Raw genomic sequence first — 21,228 nt, 5'->3', positions numbered from 1 at the left:
TAAAGTCCCGGGAGACGACAAACAGGAGTGGGAAAACTCTGCTCACAATCAGCTCGCTGAAATGGACCAAGCCCGGTGGCTCGGGCGATTACCGCAACACCCTTGGCCTCCAGCTGCGGGTCCGCGGTGATGCATCGCACTTGGAATTTCAATAGTCATTTTGTAAAGCCATTTAAGCTGAAGGTCCGATTGTCCCACTCTGGCCTTTCTTCGAGACCCTGACAGTAAACTTACATAGCTATTCGGTCCTTCTTCGCGTGCAAGAACAGGATTTAAGGTCTAATCCCAGGATCATGGTATGGCTGTCGTTGTCATTTATGGCTTTCCAGTCGACAGCTTGGTATTTTGCCCACCTGGAATTCTAAGTGACAGGGAGAGATATGGTAACCACTTCACTCAGATATCTCATATTTCTCTTTTTAATCCCTCTTCCCCATCCACTTCTTTCAATTTAAGGGATGGGCATTTCTGGTATTTCAAGTCTGAATCAATGGTTATTCCTTTAGGCAAGTGCAGGCCACCACACACTTGTTCTATGTCGCTGTTCATGGCCTTACTAAGTTCTATGAAGTATTTCTGTATTTCCTGATTGCAGTTAGGCAACGACAACAGCATGTGGCCTAGCCGGAAGTTCGACAAAAGACTCTTGAGCACTTCGCACACAGAACTGTTCTAAGCACCCTGGGTGGCAACAATCACATTAAAGTGAAAGTTCTGCCAAGCACATCATAACACCATGCTAACATAACATTGTTCTATTATGAAGTAAAATTAAAGCAGGTGGATACATGAAAGTGCTCAAAAGCGGTGGGTAGACAGAGAGCCATGGTTTTCTGCGGTGGCATTCAAAAATAATTGCCAACTTGTTGGACATAAATGAATAACAGGGACCTTTAGGCCTTCAGTCTGCTCAGAGTGTCCTGATCACCTTGACCTCTGAGACTGGGAGCTTAGTCTCCAAGATAACATTGAAAATGCCCTTGTCTGAGGAGCACCTTGGAGTACTGAAGGATGACTGTGATGTGGATGCAGCTCAGGCCTTGTCTGATCCCTCACTGCAGGTTAGGAGATGTTCATAACCAGGTTTGTATAGCATATTTATTACCTGACTGTCTCATTCAGTATTTCAGTTAAAAAGTGGTGCTACTTTCAGCATTATATTCTGAGGATTAAGTGGATGAAAATTCTCTGGATGAGGCAAAAAAAAAAAAAAAAGCAATTTCTCTAACAAGGCTTGAGGAAGTCATCGGAGGACATGCAGAATCCCAGAATTCAGATCTAATACAATTATGAACATCTCCTAACCTCTCATGGTTGACATGCAGTGAGGGTTCTCACTGGTTGGTCTTATAAGTAACAATGACAAGACGGCCTACAGAAAGGAAGTAGCGAACCTTACCCTGTGGTGCCATGACAACAACCTCTTCCTTAATGTCAATAAGACTAAAGAAATCATTGTTGACTTTAGGAAGGCCAGAGTAGATCACACTCCCATTACCATCAATGGAGCATCTGTAAAGATTGTTGACAGCTTCAGATTTGTAGGCGTAAACATCTCAGACACTCTAACATGGTCATTGAACACCAAGTGCACTTTCAAGAAGGCACAACAACGCCTTTATTTTCTGAGGCGTCTTAAAAAGTTTGACCTAAGTACCAGCGCACTTGAGAATTTCTACCGATGCACCATTGAGAGTGTTCTTTATTTTTGCATCACAGTGTGGTATGGGAGCACAACCTCCCATGACCATGAACAATTGCAAAGAGTTGTCAAGTCAGCAGCCAAGTTTATTGACGCTGACCTACCTGATCTCCACGACATTTACACTTCCCATTGCAAGAGAAAAGCTGTATTGATTGTATTATTAAAGACCCCAATCATCCCGCTCATGCTCTGTTCTCTCCTCTACCATCCAGGAGACGTTACCGGAGCATTAAATCCCGCACCACCCGTCTCACTAATAGTTTTTTTCCACAGGCGGTCAGACTGTTATGACTGTTAGAATACTGTTAGAATAGCTGATGCATAGCCTGGGTGCCATTCCGAACTTAGTCCCGCCCACAACATTTGAGGTTGGGAAGTTCGGTCTGGCATTGCTCCATTGTGGAGCAAGTATGCTCGGCCTAGATCAGGTGGACCAATCAAATCGGGCTTTACGATGATGGACAGGTGAGCAACAGCGCCTGGTCTATCACGTCATCTGAGCACGCTTAGATTAGGCTTATGTTTGAAACAAATACATGGCTTTTAAGACCCCATATGGAAAATGTTTGTATGTAAAATGTATTATTTAATGAGGTTTTATCACTGAAAACGATTATTTCTGAAAACTTTGGCCAAAGTTGAGATGTGGGAAAACTGGTGGTTTCACTTTCATCAAGGGAAAACAGCGCTGTTGCATTGTGACATGTTCCCTCGTTCGTTTGAAATCTCTGATTGACCACCTGTTTGAGGGATTTGCGACAGCCTTTACCAGCTGTTTAACATGTTTGTAGCATATCAGTGTTCAACAGAATTATTTTTAAAAACGGAGGGGTTTTACAAAAGACCAGAAAACAATGTTAAGGCATTTGTGGAGAAGAAGGATGGTTCGTGTTTTCTTCCTACACCTCACGGTAAGCTAATTGGTAGGTCTATCCAATTGAGTGCAGAGGCATTCCCCCCCTGTATCGGTTGAAACACATCCCATAATTATGTCCCAATGGAGAAGTATCAGACTCATATTCTGACTAGAATTGAGTATGACTATGTCAGGCTAGTATCAGACTCATATTCTGACTTTCTGTCTTGCACTATGCACTTTATGTTTGTTTTAGTCTATTATATGTTTCCTTGTCTGTTATACTGCATGTGAATGATGGAGCAAAATGCATTTCATTGTATTGTAGGCTTACTAACACATATGACAATAAAACCGAACTTGAACAAATATGCACTACGCTTACAATGTATTCTAAGAGAACGGATCGGTTTTACAGCTACAAATCATCATACAGTTACAAATATTTTTCCATTACAGATACATTTTACAGTTACAAATCAATGCTTTATGTACAAAAAGCTGGCCTGGCAAACCAAACTCATTCACATTGAAGTGAATAGAGTCTGGTCACTAGTGAATGGGAATCATTTACAAGCTAGCATGGTGACAGGCGTAGACACAGTGTTAAAGGAGAATTACGGTGTGAAATTGACCTAAAGTGTGTTGAAACATGATACAGAGTGTGAACGTTTGTCTCATAGCTCATCTCGGCTTGTCCCCTGCACTCTGAAATCTGGCGCTAGTTAGCCGATGCTACCAACAGGTTTTCAAAGGGGGTGCCTCGGGCATTAGGGCTGAAAAATAATTCTGTGGAAATGCATGGATTCCAGCAGGGGACAAGCCGAGATGAGCTATGAGACATACGTTCACACTCGGTATCATGTTTCAACACACTTTAGGCCAATATCACACCGGAATTCTCCTTTAACTTTGAAATCACTGGTCCAACCTAACCAATCACATTGATTCCTGATGTTAATTTGTACTTCGCCTAAGCTTTACAAACAAAACAGCATTGGTAGTCAGGAAACAATCTATGTGAGCCTACCTTTGCTGTAAATAAATTAACACATTCTTCCGACTGCAACTTTTGATGTTTGCAGGAGTTGCTACTACCATTTACCACAGCCCCTTTCGATTTCAAATCTATAGTCTCTTGTTGCTGATTGGGCAGGTAGTCTGCCGACCTTGGGAAGCGTTGGTAAACTATAGTGTTCCAGACTAGTATCTCCCTGAAAGGAGATCTATAGGTAGGCGTGGCCAGGCTAACAAATCTCGGCTGTGTGTACGAATAATTTCTACAGAGCTACGGATACTTTTGAGACAAATTTGATGTTTCCTGGTTGAATAGCCAATGGTGATGCTCAGGTTTGGTTTACCAATCAGGAATTTAAATTCACTATCCAATCACAGAGTAGGAGGCAAGCCGTCATTGTGGGTGCGACCAAACATTGGAGTCCAATCTAGGAAACTAGCCAGCCTCAATCATCTCTTGTGGTAAGTTGGGTACACCACAAAACATGTTCTATATTAAGAACACTTATTTATACAGCCAGTGGTCCAGCTTTAGGAGATATATTCTGGGTTTTACTTTGAAGGGACTTCTGTAGTGACAGCTAGGTAGTTTGATAAGTTGAATCCATTCATCTGTGTAACAAGACATAGTGAACTTGTGTGACAGCATTCGCTAACATAACTCTACACCACCACGCCAAGTAGTGGAGTTTTTTTCTGCTAGTTATCTAGTAAGGGCCAACATCGGCTAAATTACCTACATTTTACATTTGCATTTCTGATGGTTCTTTGTGACAAAAAAATACATGTTTGAAAGAAAATACAGTGCTGGACACACAACTACATCTATCTATCTATCTATTCTGTCTAAGTAGTTTATTATAGATCCCCCGGCACAGTTGCTGCCTTCTTCTGAAACACAGGTGGATTGTCTTGCTGAATTTGCATTTAGTGTTAACAGCAATATTTGTCAATCAGGATAATGATTTTTGTGAGACAAGTGGGAGTGTAATGTCTTAATTTCTTTCTCATTTAAATTGAAATGTGAACTAAGGACAAACTTATGACAATGTTTAGCTAACAATGCAGTTTAATAATGTTAAAACACAAACACACAATAATTGTCTTCTCCCATAAGTAATTGTGGTATTGCATAATTTCATAAGGCTCATGCATAATGAAAAAGACACAGTTGTCCTTGATGTTGTTGCTGGCAACATGGGTGACCCAGACATAAAATATCCAGAGACACGGCCCATAGAAATGAAACTCTCAGTTGCATGCATTGCAAGACTCATAGGTGTATCAAAAGCCACACTCACACCTGACTGGGATCTGTATGACAGATAGATAAAGTAAGATAACTGATGATGAGCTTAACCAGACTGTGTCAAGAATCAAGGCAGATTTGCCCAATTTAGGTATGTTGGTGACAGAATAACCTTTTTCTTGCTAACCCTCCTCATAACACCTATGCAAACATTATGTAATCCCACCAACAAAATGTGTGTTCTATTTTTGTAGACATTGCTTTTGTAATATGAAAGTTTTGGGAATTATCTTGAGTAACATGCAATGATTGGGACACTATTTCAATTAGGGTGCACTGTTTTTGTTGCAGATTATCTTAAAAAGAGTGGTCTGACCAGATATCGAAGACAGTGATGATGAAGTGGAGAAGACTCGTGCAGAATCACTGGTTACCTCTGAGACTTTATTCAAAGTGGTATGTAAAAACATGTGCTTTCTCTCATTTTGAAGCCTGGCAGATGACCTTCAGAGTGATTTGGTTATGATGGAGATCTCTACTTACTGTAAACCACTCACAGCCAGGAAGATATGTGGAGGTATCTAACGATCTTTTGCAATTGAGATTGCCAGACATTGTATATTAACCTGACTCTCGCCAGATGCATTTCGTTCCGCCTAGCTCCACTCATCCATCTGGGACCAATACCAGAGTGTTGCTTCAGAAGGCTGGGCCTAATCAAAAAATGCTTGCATATGATTGAATAAGCCACTTGTCTGTCATCTATTGACGTGCTACTTCAACCACTCACATCGAAGCCAACCCGTGATGCTGATAACCATGGAGGTATTATCAGTCTCACAGTCGCTTCTACGCTATGTCACATCTATGAAACTCCCGCCCTGCGTCCTGATTGGCTCTACCATACAATCTCGTGCTGAAATCACTCTCAATGGAAGAGGTCCCAGATAGATGTGAGTGAAGCTAGGCGGAGCTAAGCGGAACGAAATTCATCTGGCGAGAGTCAGGTTAATTGTATATAGCTAAGAGTGCCCTCCACATTTGTTGGTAAAGTTGAGTAAAAAAGGTATGAAATGTAAGTTTTGTGACAGTGTTTCACAATGAAAACATTAGGAGAAATCAAAGCTTGAAGGCAAGCAAAAAGTTATTTTGAGAAAAAAAAAACCTTAAAAAAGAAACAGAAAACCATAAAGACAACAGCACCGTATATAAAATCTGGAAAGAGCATCATGTTTACTTGTTTCAGTATTTCACATGTATGTATCACACAAGTAAGCAAATATGGAAGCCTGTTTCCGCAACTTGAAACCTCTCCTCACCTCTCCTCAAGAGGCTTTGCCATTTGGTGAGGCCAAAGGGGAGAGTGGTCGCCTTGTCCCCGTTGGGCTGAACACCTGAGAGAAGCCCTGCCCCTCTGGAGACAGCACTTCTACCCACAGTAGTGACCCAGCGCTGCCCCTCTGGAGACAGCCCTCCTGCCCACAGTAGTGACCCAGCACTGCCTTGTGTAGTGACCCAGCGCTGCCTTGTGTAGTGACCCTATCTGCTTTGTATAGATACCCAGTGCACTGGATTGTGCTGGAACCATGAAGGTTTGTATAGATCCCCAGTGCACTGGATTGTGCTGGAACCATGAAGGTTTGTGTAGATCCCCAGTGCACTGGAATGTGCTGGAAGCTGCTCCTTTTGTCCCATGTCTTCTTCTGTTGTCATGATATGAGCTCACGATGGGATTATCTTTTGGTTACAGGGGTTTTGCATTCACAGCTTCTTATAGTGTGGCAGAGCACAGGAGTAATGCAGCTCCTCTACATGAACTAATGATGAGCACTACTTGTCATAACATTGGATCTTCATAAGTCATAACAATATTTTGCATAAATACTTTGCAGTCTATTAATGTTTCTGTGCTTCCTCTTCCATAATGAAGTTGATGTGATGAATAAAAGTTACTCCTGAAATGCACCAAAGAATTGTAAGGTTGGTAGACCTGCAGCTTTTGTGCTGCTTCAATACTCTATTGGAGAGAAAGGCTCACCTAATAGTTAGCTATACCTGTAAATGTTTAAAGGTTGGCTATATATTATTATTCCACCTAATGCTAAACCTAAACCTAACCCAAACCCTAACCCTAACCCATGGCTAACCCTAGTGCCTTCCAGGCAGCGCTGCCTTGAAGACAACGTTGGGGGCATACAACACCAAGAATAATCAGATATCATATCTGAAATGAGTGTAGACCCAGAGAGTGAACATGTGAAAATACACAGAAAATATAAGTGACCAAAGATAAAGTGCTTAAGATTTTACAACATGCCCAAATACCAGGAAACAATCATCGTTATTAGAGTTCTGAGAATCTGGGTCCACATGCCCCACTCTACAGTAATGGATGGATGACATCCAGCCCTTAAAAGAAAATATTAGCCAAAGAAAATAATATGATTTTTCTGAGAGAATTGTAGAAGGTCATTTTACAAAATACAGTAAATAACTGAGCAAAATATCCATGTAAGTAATGTGGAGGAGTCAGTATGACAGCAAAGTACTTGAGAATATGGACTGAGATCTAAAATGTGTGAGCGCAAAAAGAAAGAAAGACAGACTTGGCAAAAGTCAACCTATCTTCTCTTGTGTAGTAATGTGTTTGTTTACATCAACATGAAATAATGGTTCCAGTCCTCAATCCCAAAAATCTGCCTGCCTTTTCTATGTTGTTCAAAAGTATTAATTGGCCTATATAGCCTACTGGAAGGTAACAGTGATTGTCTTGGAATATTGGAGATTTAATACCTCAATGTGCTTCTAATGAAGCTGTGGCAAAGCTGCTGTTTTGCATGACTATTTGAAACACACAACGGAATAATTATACATGACAAGATAGCCTAAAATAAATTATGCTGTTGAACAACATTGAGGAATGCAAGTTTTGTATTTGCTAATAGTCTGCTGGTGAGCTGTAATAATTTACATGTACATTTATTAATTTATCATAACAATCATAACGAACACAGGTAATAACATCACACTCATTCTGTTGCACGGAAAGAAGTTTCCAATAAGCCTGGTAAAGGATCAGAAACGTTTGTTCAACTGAACGCCCTGTGTGTTTAACCATGTTATGAAGGCATTCATCATTAGAGCCAGATTGCACGCTGTGTTTGTAAATCGACTAATTTTGATTCTGACTACCTTGCCCGCGAAACTGCAAGGTCTCTACTTCCGGACACCCACGTTAGCGGATTTATTGTAATGGTTATTTGTCTTAAAATTTTCAAGATGGTTCTGTCTTCTGTCCTGCGTTATTCTATCACTTTGTGGTGTTGGGTGCCTCTCTCGACATCAGGGCAGCAGGCCCGTCAACACCCGGTAACAATAAGGGCTACTGCCACATCTGGCGCAATTGCCGTGACAAATGCCTCAAATCTCACACATCCGCGTTTTTATAAGAAGTCTAATCCCATTTACAGATATTGCCCTCATTCGTCTCGCGTATTACAATTACTGTAGAGACGAATGACACTCCAGCAAGCTGCTTTTTCAGCCAGATTCACCGTCCAGCCGTTTCGCGCCGACTGGGTGCCAATGAGATCACAGCCCACATGTGATCGACATGCAGGTCATTTTCCCCTTTCCCCGATCATCCGTTATCCATAACAGAACATAGGGTTATTGATTTATATGGAAGGAGGGTAACTTATAGCCAACAAAATCACAAAGGCTAATATACAAAACAAATCTGTAAAGTTTTTCCTCTTTCGCGTCTCCAAAACTTAGCCCAAAATTAGTCAATGAGGCATTTATTTTTGTTACAACGAACGGAGCTGTCCATGGTCCTGAAGCGAGGCAACAGGGATAGCGGTATGGACCGATAAACGGAGGAACAGTAGGCTACACAGAAAGCAGTGTAGCCGAGGTCTACTCTCTGCTATGTAGGCTACTGTATTAGTTGTTTATTGGGAGCAGAGCTAAAAAAGCTTAAAAGTCAGCATTACAATAAATCGAGATACCAACAACAACAATTTTGTTACAGATTGTTTCCCTCTCGCACATCTCTCTTTCTCTTTGTTCCCTCTTTCACACGTTTTTTCTTTCTTTCTTTCTTTCTTTCTTTCTTTCTTTCTTTACAAAAAGTATTTGTGTTGGGTTGTAGGCACAGGCACGTTGGGCAGGAGCCCATCATAATGGCCAATTTCACAAAGTTGACTATTAAAAACAAATAGGAAAAATGACGGACGGGATATTTATTATGACCGCCCGACTTTGTGGCGGGGCGGTCATATAGGTTTAGTCAGATTTTTTTTTTTTTTTTTTTTTTTTTTTTTTTTTCGCATGCCCAAATTTCCGTCAATGATTCCCGGGACACTGAAAGACCGGGGTACCACGAAAACTTGGTGGACATGTAACCCCACATGGATAGCATGGAACCATCGTTTTTCGTTTTGATCTGTAGCCCCTCCGCTGAATTGGACCCCCCGAAAGGAGGGTAGGGCAGACACAGTTTTCTGGGGGGCCACACAATAAATTAATTTATGTTACTATACACCAACTGGCCTGTAGGTGGCCGGAGACAGTTTTCTGTGAATATCTCGAGAACCGTAGGGCCTAGGAGGTCCACCTTTTTTTTGTATGTTGGTCTTAAGGGGGCATGTCAACCCATCCCATTACCACTTATTTCATTTATAGCGCCACCTAGTTAAAAAATTAAAAAGCAAAAATGAGGTGTTTTCATCTCAATATCTCTGGCTGACAAGGTCAAAACTGCACGAAATTAAAAGAGTAGGATCATTATGACACCCTCTGAATGCATGCCAAGTTTTGTGTACTTTCGTTCATGGGGGCCTTACAATAAAATAATTTATGTGTACATTTAGTGGCGCATACACCAACAAGGATTCCCGGGACACTGAAAGACCGGGTACACAAAACTTGGTGAGCATGTACCCCCACATGGATAGCATGGAACCGTCATTTTTTCGTTTTCATCTGCAGCCCCCGCTGGACTGGACCCCCGAAAGGAGGGTCGGGCAGACACAGTTCTCTGTGAATCTTTTATGGTATGTTGGTCTCAAGGGCCCACATCAACCTGGCTCATAATCACTCATTTGTGATTTCCCCCCCCCCCCGGTAAAAAATGAAAATCAGTAGGATTAAAAGAAAGCCAAAATAAATATTCATCATCATCATCATCATGGCTGCATTTTCAGTATTGGCGAGAAGTAGTCGTTTGTCCACTAGATGGCGCATCGTTGCAGTGAGGCGTAATTTTGTTGGAAGTTAAAAGTGGGTTGGAAAAACAATGGACGCTTCATACAAGGGACTGTAATTTTTGAACATCTAATAAGGATAGGACGATGTTCACATGAAGTGTAATTCCCATTTCTTCTTGAAGCGAAATAAATCTAAGGATGTTTCGGACATGCTTGGTTTTACTGCAGGTAATGCGTTAATCTTGTAATATCAATAAGGACCTAGGTAATGTTACCGTTAGCGTTGGTTAGTGATGGAGGCATTTGATTGATTGCATTTGTAGAAAACTATAACCGCGCGGTTATACCAAGCAAATTGATAGCAGCACTGTTTGTATCTTTTCGACTGTCATTTATTGCACGTGCTACAAAATCATTCTGTGCAATGGAAGATTTACCAACGTTACACCCGGTCTGATACAGTTTTGCCTATACATGCGTGAGACTGAGGCGCCTGTTTATTTTGTTTTAAGTGCGTGCAGGGGTGTGAGAGGGGAATCGATGTGCTTTGATTACAGCTTGGTAGTTGTAGTCTGTGAAATTAAAAAAGCACGTGTGTGTGAAGTATCCAAACAATGACACCTTCATTTCATTATGGCTGCTTTAGCAAAACACCTTAAGCTACTGTGTAGTGGGTCCCATTTAGAAGTGGCTACTTCATTCGGCGCTTTCCTTGACTCATGGAGCTGCGTGAATGTTATTACAACTTTTAAGCCCGCGATATGACAGTTTAAGTCCGCTTTGATACTGTAAGGCGTAAGCCATTGGTTTCAAAGGAGATTTTATTTGTGTCGCCAGCATAGCCTATTGACAATTTATGTTGTCAATAGGCCTACCTTATAATCCTACCTGTAGCTTAGGGAAGCTAACAACTTTCTATTAGGATCTAGTTTGTTAGTTACCGTTTTGTCATAACTCCCTGATGCATTTTTGCATTTAGAATAGCCAGAGTGTATATCTCAATCGAAAATTAAACAATATCGGTGCCTATGGACTAGGCTGGGTGAACCCAGCCTGATCTGCCCGCTATTTATTTTTGATTTCTTAAAAGATTGAGCTTGGTCTGATGAAAGCCAGACTAGCCATGGACCTCAGTTAAACAATGCAAGGGAACATGAATCAGCCTATATTTGCACTAACAATAACGGACAAAAGCTTTTCAACTTTGGCCCGTTAAAAATGTGTATGAACAGTCTAGCGGCGCATTTCATCAAGGCCCATTTGGACATGTCAGTTATTTGCACCACTGGTTAGATGTAAAAACAGCATTTTCGTTTCAGACTAGGCTACTGTTACTTAATTTGTGCATTAACAATAACGTTTCAGACTACTGTTACTTAATTTGTGCATTGACAATAAAAGTATTACATGAACTAAAGATGACTAAAATCTTATGTAGAAGAAGAAACATTCACAAAAAATCCATCCATCCAAAAATGACCTTTGTTTTTGATAGCTGTTGAAAACGGCATGGAACTGACAGAGATGTTTTTTGTTTATAAATACATAAAAAATAAATAAATAAATAACATTATGCTGATACCTTTTGCTTTTCCCAAATACAATGTAGCCTACAGGTGTAAGTGACCTTTCATCAATCCAGTTGCAATGGATGAACTGTGATGAACTGCCCTACTTGTGATTGTTTAGAGATTTTAAAGGTTTTATAACAATTCTACATCTTCTTTGGCTATTCTACAATCTATTCACCTTTTCAGCACCAGTAGGGTACTTTCTGTGCAGCCACACACACCTCAGGCATGCCAAACAAGCATACACAAAAGTTTCAAGAGTGGGGGATGGAGTAAAATATGGAGACAAATTGAAGTGTGATTTATTTTCGCGGAACGGATGTACAGGACTGAGCGGCGGTCATATTTTGTACCGCTATGCGGTACATCTAGTATTATATCCATCTTAATCTCTAGTGAAAGCAACAGTAGTAGTAGATCACACAGAGTTCTGTCAGTAAACTGAGAATGGGGCTCATGCAGTTCAAAAATGGTGTGTGATGTTGTAACAAAGGGTTCATTTATATTAATGGCCATGGAAAGTCAGTGTTTTTTTTTTTTTTTTTTACAGAAATGGTTTTAAATATTACTTTTAATTAGGGCTGTCAATCAATAAAAAAAAAATAATCCCATATATAATATTTGCTGTATAGTATTTTAAATATTTAAATTTAAATGAATCATTGAATAATCAGCATTAGTGACATTAAAGTTCAAAAACTATTTATGACCGCCGAGCAGCGAAACACGGTCATATAGGTTTAGTAAAATTTTGTTTTTGTTTTTTCGCATGTCCAAATTTCCGTCAAGGATTCCCGGGACACTGAAAGACCGGGGTACACAAAACTTGGTGGGCATGTAACCCCACATGGATAGCATGGAACCATCGTTTTTCGTTTTGATCTGTAGCCCCCCCGCTGGACTGGACCCCCCGAAAGGAGGGTAGGGCAGACACAGTTTTCTGTGAATATCTCGAGAACCGTAGGGTTTAGGAGGACCATTTTTTTTGTATGTTGATCTCAAGGGGCCATGTCAACCCATTCCATAACCACTCATTTCATGTATAGCGCCACCTAGTTAAACACAAAAAAGTAAAAATGAGGTGTTGTAATCGCAGGTATCTGTGACCTAACATAGTCAAAACTGCACGAAATTGGAAGTGTAGGATCATTATGACACCCTCTGAATGCACACAAAGTTTCGTGGAATTCCGTTCATGGGGGGCCACACAATAAATTAATTTATGTTACTATACACCAACTGGCCTGTAGGTGGCCAGAGACAGTTTTCTGTGAATATCTCGAGAACCGTAGGGCCTAGGAGGTCCACCTTTTTTTGTATGTTGGTCTTAAGGGGGCATGTCAACCCATCCCATTACCACTTATTTTATGTATAGCGCCACCTAGTTAAAAATTAAAAAGCAAAAAATTAGGTGTTTTCATCACAATATCTCTGGCTGACATGGTCAAAACTGCACGAAATTGAAAGTGTAGGATCATTATGACACCTTCCGAATGCATGCCAAGTTTTGTGAACTTTCGTTCATGGGGGGCCTTACAATAAAATGATTTACATTTAGTGACCATACACCAACAAGGATTCCTGGGACACTGAAAGACCGGGGTACACGAAACTTGGTGGGCATGTAACCCCACATGGATAGCATGGAACCATCGTTTTTCGTTTTGATCTGTAGCCCCCCCGCTGGACTGGACCCCCCGAAAGGAGGGTAGGGCAGACACAGTTTTCTGTGAATATCTTGAGAACCGTAGGGCCTAGGATGACCAATTTTTTCTGTATGTTTGCCTCCAGGGGTCATGTTAACCCATTCCATGTGCACACATGTGCATAAACAGATACACACGCACACACATACATTCACAGTAATCATAATGCACGACACATACTCACACAGTAGACATATGTGCGCGATGCATGCACATGCACAAACACACATACGCAGACAAACACACAAGCACGCACACACACACACCCACACACATAAACATAAACGTGTGCACGCACACATGCACACAATTCAAGAATTTCTCAGAATTATGAACAGGGAAGATGAGGTTGAGGTTGTATAAAATGAATTTTACATGTGAAATCTATGAACTAATCATGTTTTGGTACTTGTTGTCTAGCAGATACCAGTGAGAATTGAGTGTGGATAATGCAATTTAGTGAGACAGTTAGAATCATATAGGCCTTTCAGCGTGATTTATTTTTGTGGAAAAAATGTGCTGGACTGGGCGGCGGTCATATTTTGTACCTCTCTGCGGTACATCTAGTTTATTATTATTTTAATAATGGCCATAATAATTTATGATATGACCTAATATGCTGAGGAAATAAATTCAAAAGTGCTTCGGGAAGAAGTTTTTTTTCATATACAAGGTATTTTAGGCCACACATATAACCTAGGGGACACAATGAAAATGAATGAACATTCCCCTCAATGTTAATTTCTTTGCATTGATGTGCGACTTTAGAGTTGATGAACTCCGGTTATATGCAAATTCCTTGCTGCAGACATCATCCAATCAATGATCCAGGCAGCACATTTTCTTCTCTCCTTCTTTTTACAGTCTAATGGTTACTGACTACAACGGCTCGGGGTCAAAGGTCATACGGAATCGATTAATCTGCGTTATTTTTTTTAATCAGTTATTTTTTCTCAAATTAATTAATCGAAATTAATCAGTTATTTTGACAGCCCTACTTTTAATAAAAAGTCATTGTTTCTTTCTTTCTTTCTTTTTCTCTCTCTCTCTCTCTCTTTCTCTCTCTCACACACACACACACAGACACACACACAGACATGCACATACAGCAGCCCAGCAGAGATGGGACCATCTGGTGGCTGACTCGTCCTTTGCAGAGATTAATTGCTGGGCTGCAGCTCCTATTCCAGAGTCTGTGGGTAGTCCTCTGCCGTCGAGGGGGACAAGAGGAGAAGGTACTAGGCAAAGGGGATCTATCTGCACTGTGCTCCTAATGACTGTGTTTGCGAGGTCGGTCATAGGGGACTCAGTCAGGGGGAATAAAGACAAGTCTAGATTCAGGATTTATGGTTGTAGTTCCATTGTGTTTGTATGTTTTTTTTGTGTGTGTGTGTGTTTGTGTGAGTAACTGCCAAAGTACGTGTTCTGTAGAGGCCTCCTAGAGGCAGGAAGTTTCTTGCTGATTACTGACGTCAGTGGAGTGGCCAGCAGGTGTCTGCCTCTCTGTGTGTGTGTGTGTGTTTATGTGTGTGCATGCGTGTGTGTTTGTGTGTGTATGTATGTATGTCTGTGAATGAGTTTGTCAATGCTGTCTTTCTGTGCGTATGTGTGTACATTTCTGAAAATGCCTATGTGCACTCTGTGTGAAGTCTAGGTGTGTAGCTGCATGCCTTGGAAATGTTGATGTACACCACATTGCTGGGCCAAGAACCCTCCCCCCAAACAAACACAAACACACACACACACACACTGGCAGCACACTTCCAGGAAGGCAGCAGGGCGCATGGGATCCACTCTGCTCTGCTACGCGCCTGTCCCGTCCCGGCTGTCTAAATGAATTAGTGACTAGCCGAGCCGCTAATCTGCCACGTCGCAGATTCAAACGCGGCTAACATCTGCGCACACCTGCGTGGCGCACTGACAGTCGCACGCCACGTAGCCTCTTCCAACTCACCTCCAGAAATCTCCCCTGATGAATCCTCCCACGCCGGCTGTCAGCTGCTATGCATGGTGCACTGCGTAAAGGCTGATAATAAACGCTGCAAAAGGGATGGAGAGAGGAGAGATAGAGGAGGGGAAGAGAGGAACGAAGGAGATGGAGAGAGAGAAGGTGCAAGAATCAGGGCAGTGTTAATACTTCATTAATGCAAGGATTTCGATGCCGGTTTACACGGCATCCTCGGAGATGATATGTGAAGCTGTAAGATTGCATCTCGCCAGCTCAACTTCCCCCTCCCACCTCCGTCAAACTGAGAATGCTGGGATGGCTGCTTCTCATGTTTTTGTGCATGTGGAAACAGTACATTTACTCTCATCCCTCTCTCTTTCTGCCTCGCTCTCTCTCTCTCTCTGACTAAAAAAAACACCCTTCCTAAATCTGTTCTGCCAGTCTCCCTCAAATTTACATATGTAAATGAGTGCTACTACTGCTCATAGATCTGTAAGTAAAAGAACATCTGAAGCTTACAAACAAATGTCTTTATTACATTGCCCATAATAGACTTTTGCACAGCGACTCGTTCAAAAGACTGACGCCAGCACTCTTCATCTTCATTTCTAGTTTACCTCTCTCCCAGCAGACTTATGCTAATATGTCCAGGAAGTGTCAATCAGCCTTTTGGATCCGTAGCGTGACTGAACCCGCTGACTGCCCTCAGTGAGAGTGGTAATGCATGGACCGACCACTGTTATCACCGACCCTACTTCAGGCACATGTTTAAGCCCTATATGTAAGCTTCACAGAGAGCCCCACGTATGTGATTGTTTCTGTGGCTTGTTGAGAATGAATGAACAAAAAAAAACATTACACGACGACATCAGGTTACAGCACATCTTGTTGTTAAGGTTGGTGGTGGATGGCGTGAACACTCCTAACTGGATTGAAGTGTGAAGCGTCATCTCACTGTGGAAGATTATGTGTGTGGTGCATGTGTGTGAGTGTATGGAAGGCTGTGGACAGTAGAGAAGACTGAGACAGAAGAATGTTGAGAAGAGTTCTGTGTTGAGCCATGGTGAGGTCCCGTATCGAGGCACCCGTGAAGCTGAACCGGAGCTCTGCTACACATGGCATACTGTGTCCAAAAGCAGGCTGAAGAGTCAATTCAATACAGAGGGTATTTGCTGAGCCCCGGATACTCTTATCGCTGCACACAGATCGCAATGACTCGTCATAGTCATGGCCACCCGCGACAACAGGTTTGGGGTTCAGACTGCTGTTGCTGACGTCAAGATGTTTTGCTCAGGCATTTGCTGGTGCTTGGTGCCTACACAAAGCCCTGGACTCACTCTTGTTGATGGTGTAGATTGGACAACATCACCTGAAACGCCAGTGGAGATTATTGGGTCTAGATATGAGCTGTGAGAGGTCCATGACCCCTGGTTATGTGGGTTTGTATGTGTGTGTGTGTGTGTGTGACTTTGTGGGTGTAAGAGAGAGAGAGAAAGAGAGAGAGAGAGAGATCCATGAAGGATTTCCAATAATAACTCTTACTGTCTCTGCTACAGCATGCTACAAAAAGAATGAGGGGATTCAAACCCCATTTGTATTGAAGGGATCAGGAAGGACTAAGATGGACTAAAGGTCATGCATTTCTAACCCTGCATATCTCCCTCCCTCCATCCCCCTCCCCTCTCTCTCTCCATATATATTTCCTCATAACTTCACTGAATAAATCAGGTGAAAATGAAAGCCACACACAGACCACTGAAGTGGGACAATGGCAATAGCTTCCGCTCTGTCACTGTGATGAGGTATTAGGAGTGCGCTCAGTGTGAAATGTTAAGTGCTTCGCTTTCAGACGTTCCCCTAACGCTACAAAATGAGTCTGCAAGGCAGGCAACTCCACTAGCACGAGCCCATTCCCCACCCGCACCCTCCGTCCACTGCTAGTGGAGGGTGAGCAGATAGCCCGTGAGCAGACAGCCTCTTTTCTGCTGTCAGCCATCAGCTCTGATGGGACCCTAATGACGCTTAATTAAAAAGTCAATGGCATCTGTAACAAAGAGCACCGTGTTCTGATTTGTTTTTAGTGAGGGTGTGTTGAGGCGATATTTGTTTAGTTAGTGGTGTGGTGAGACATGGAGCTAATGGAAGAAAGGCCTCTAATTTGCTGATAGATCTGGGGGGTGGAGAGGAGGGAAGGCAAGGGAAGGGGGGGTGGATCATTTCACCATTAGAGGTAGGTCATTTTGTTTGCTCCAAAGGTGTGAGAAATAAATTGAATCTGACGAAATAAATGGGAACAAATGAGTGTTTGTGTGTGTGTGTGTGTGTGTGTGTGTGGGTGTGTGTAGGTGTTTGTGTGTGTCTCTCTGTGTGTGTGTCTGTTTGTACAATTACAGCAATTTAGAAATCTGGCGGTGAATGCCTCTCCTGCCTTGTGTTCCAGTCTAAAATGCACTCGCAGTTCCATCAAAGACTGAGCGTCGGTCTTCTCTGAAATTTACACACAGCTTTCACTTCAAATATGTTTTCCCATTGTCATGCTCCCAGGGGCTTGTTGTCTTAACAACGGATTGTTTTGAGGGACCAAACACTGAAATGGCTAGTGTACTATATGGGGATTAACTACTACACAAAACAGTAAACACATAACTTTATCTGTAAACACATAAGAAGTCTTTCCATTTTCAGATCATGTGCTCCCTCATTCAATCATCTGACAAAAATTACACATTAGAAATGGTTAAAGTGTACGTGATGCTCTCTGCATTTCAGTATTTCATGCTATGATGCTAACCCCCCCCCCTCTCCTGCTGTAAATGCTTTAATCTTTTTCAGACTTGTCATTAGAGGGGCCTAACCCAGAGTCGTTATTCTCTCCCTGGGCCAGAAGCAGCCGACTATACAAATTAATGGTGGTGTTGGGGCTGGCTTGCAGTGCTTGCCGCTAATTGGCAAAAAGAGAGTCATAGAGTCATACCCTAAGGGTCACTTTACTGTGGTGGGATCCGGAGTCCATTTATTGATGGAGGAAATCATTGGGGCTTTAAATTTGTCACTTTTTTAGTGTCTTTTTGGTGTTGGTGGACAATACTGGACTTGCGGCCTGTTGGTGTCAGTTTGACATTTACATGTTTTGCTTTCATAGCTGTGAGAATGCTGATGAATATTATGAAGAGAAACAGACAAACTCTCTCTCTCTCTCACACACACACACACACACACCCACACACACACACACACACACACACACAGTCATAAAGTAGCATGCACAAATGCTTTCGTGTAACTCTCTCAGAGGAAGCTGCCCCATGACCCCTTGGGATCCAGCACTCTGTGGGTCACCAGATCACAGGGTTAGGTAAGGCACAGTTGCGCTGATCACACGCGTGTGCAAGAAGACCAGCCTGTGCTTCCCACTCTAACACCCCTCCCTCCATCATTCACTGTCCTAGTTCTGCTTCTGTTGTTTCTTTCTCGTTCTGTCAGTATTTCTGGTTCTTTTTTTTTTTGGCCTCTCATTTATTCGACAGTCAGAGCTGGCCTGCAGCGCCTGACTGGTTGGTCTCCGTGGACATGTCGACCCAAGCAGCCGGGTCTGAAGTGATTATGTGAGACAGTGTGAATGTGTTTGTTTCTCTCTCCTCCCCTATCTCTCTCTCTCTTTCTCTCTCTCTCCTTTTTCATGTGTGTGTGTATGTGTGTGTGTGTGTGTGTGTGTGTGTGGTGAGTGTGTGTGTGTATGTGTGTGTGTGTGTGTGTGTGTGTGTGTGTGGTGTGTGTGTGTGTGTGTGTTTGGTGTGTGTGTGTGTGTGTATGTGTGTGTGTGTGTGTGTGTGTGGTGTGTGTGTGTGTGTGTGTGTGTGTGTTTGGTGTGTGTGTTTGGTGTGTGTGTTTGTGTGAGGTCCCTGGTTTTGGCCCACGTATGATTCACTCAATGCTGCTACTTTGTACTGACAGATGCAATCAGCACGAGAGGGCTTAGGAGCTAAGGAGACAGATAGCAGGAGGAAGGGGGAAACAGAGCAGGAACTGAAGGCCAAATATCGGGGACAATGAGGATAGGCAGACGGCAGGAGGAGGGAAAAAGGAAGGCAGGTGAGGAAGTAGGTGAAGAGAACGGGAGGGAGGAGAGCGATAAGCAGGCCTGCAGAAATAGGAATGGAATAGGAGAACTGTACCCCTACCATGGGAGCCACTGACTGTGATCAGTGGTGGAATGTAACGAAGTACAAATACTTCGTTACTCTACTTAAGTAAATTTTCCACGTATTTGTACTTTACTTAAGTAAAATTTATAGTGCATACTTTTGACTTTTACTTCGTTACATTTTACAGCAATTATCTGTACTTTTACACTACATTTCTACAACACCATCGTTACTTTTTAAGATACATTTTATGATCAGTTTTTTTTTCTCTCTCTGACAAACACGTTTGTTTTACCGGGGGGGTTGCTACCAAAGATTCTGGAGCGCTACGTGCATTCTTAGAAACATAAGCTTCTAGTCTAGACCAGGCAAAGCGTGAGCTTGTAGCCATCTGCATTCGGTAGGCTATATTCGCCAGACCCATGGCTACACTGTACATGCAACTGTGTTCTGTGCCTTTCTCTGTCTGTTATCTGCAGCGTTAGGGCCTCCTCTCCGATGAGATTGCTATCCGCGGATCAGCGAAGTTACAGGCTATGCCCATGCTTCTGTCACACGTCTGATCATTTGCGGCACAAATGAATGGTAGACTATTAATGAACCGGTGGCCGGAAAAGACGTAACATTTTCCAGATTAGGAAATATTCCTTAATTGTGTGTGATTAAATAAAGATGCATAGCCTACAATTGTGGCGTAACGTCAGCGCTCATTCAATGTCTATGCGTCTGCGCAAGTGAAACTGAATTTAATCATAAAGACACCTTTCTCAGCAACTTTTCTGTTCAATCAGCATAATTGGCATTACGATCCACCCGGCGTTTCCCCTGTCGACCCCGTTAAACTTCAGGCTCTCGTGTTTTGCTGAATGATATTACTCAGCAGTTCACCCTAGTAGATAACCAGAATTACAGTCTCTAGAATTGTAGGTCAGAATGTAATGGGCCACAGATGGTACTGTAAGCACAGTTGCATTAACTTAAAACTATCTAGTCGAGTATAACCTAAAACTAGCTTAGAAACTAACTAGATTAAAATGCCACAGCCCATACTGATTTTTCCTTTTAGAATATAGATATTAAGAGAATAAATCATTATGCAAATACTTTTACTTTTAATACTTAAAGTACATTTAAAAGCAGGTACTTTTTACTTTTACTTAAGTAGGGTTGTCATTGTGGTACTTTTACTTTTACTAAAGTAAATATTTCTCTGTGTATTTGTACTTTTACTTAAGTACTGAGTTTCAGTACTTCCTCCACCACTGACTGTGACACTCTGACCTCCTTTATTGACTGTAAGAAACTGCAGAGAGAGAGAGAGAGAGAGAGAACACACAAGGGGGTTAAATGATGTGTGTGTGTGCGTGTGTTATGAAAACGTGTCAGGTTCCCTCATGTATGCATTTGTGCTTATTTTTACCTTTGAGAACATCTTGTATGAAGATTGTGTGTGTGTATGTCTGTGAGAGAGAGAGAGAGAGAGAGAGAGAGAGAGACTGTGTGTGTACATGTGTGTTTTTTATAAGACAGTGTTTGTTTCAGACTGTCGTTCCTTAAGATCTGATTGGGGCTGCCTTCAATTCCCCAATTATTTATTATGCAGATTCATCTGAGCATCCCATCCCTTCGGGATTGACAGACATATTTTCACATTACTGAGAGCGACACTCAACACACCAGGACTTCTCAGGCATTCGACTTAAGGCACTTTATTCTGGTGTGCTCGTCAAGGGGCTGGACTCAGTAAAGACTTCAGTTCAAATAAGACATTCCAAACAGACTGAGCTGTACAGTATAGCCTACATTTGACTGGCAGGAAGA

The sequence above is a fragment of the Alosa alosa genome, chromosome 6, assembly GCF_017589495.1.
Source record: "Alosa alosa isolate M-15738 ecotype Scorff River chromosome 6, AALO_Geno_1.1, whole genome shotgun sequence".
Taxonomy (NCBI): Eukaryota; Metazoa; Chordata; class Actinopteri; order Clupeiformes; family Clupeidae; genus Alosa; species Alosa alosa.
Note: the sequence above shows the minus strand (reverse complement) of the source record.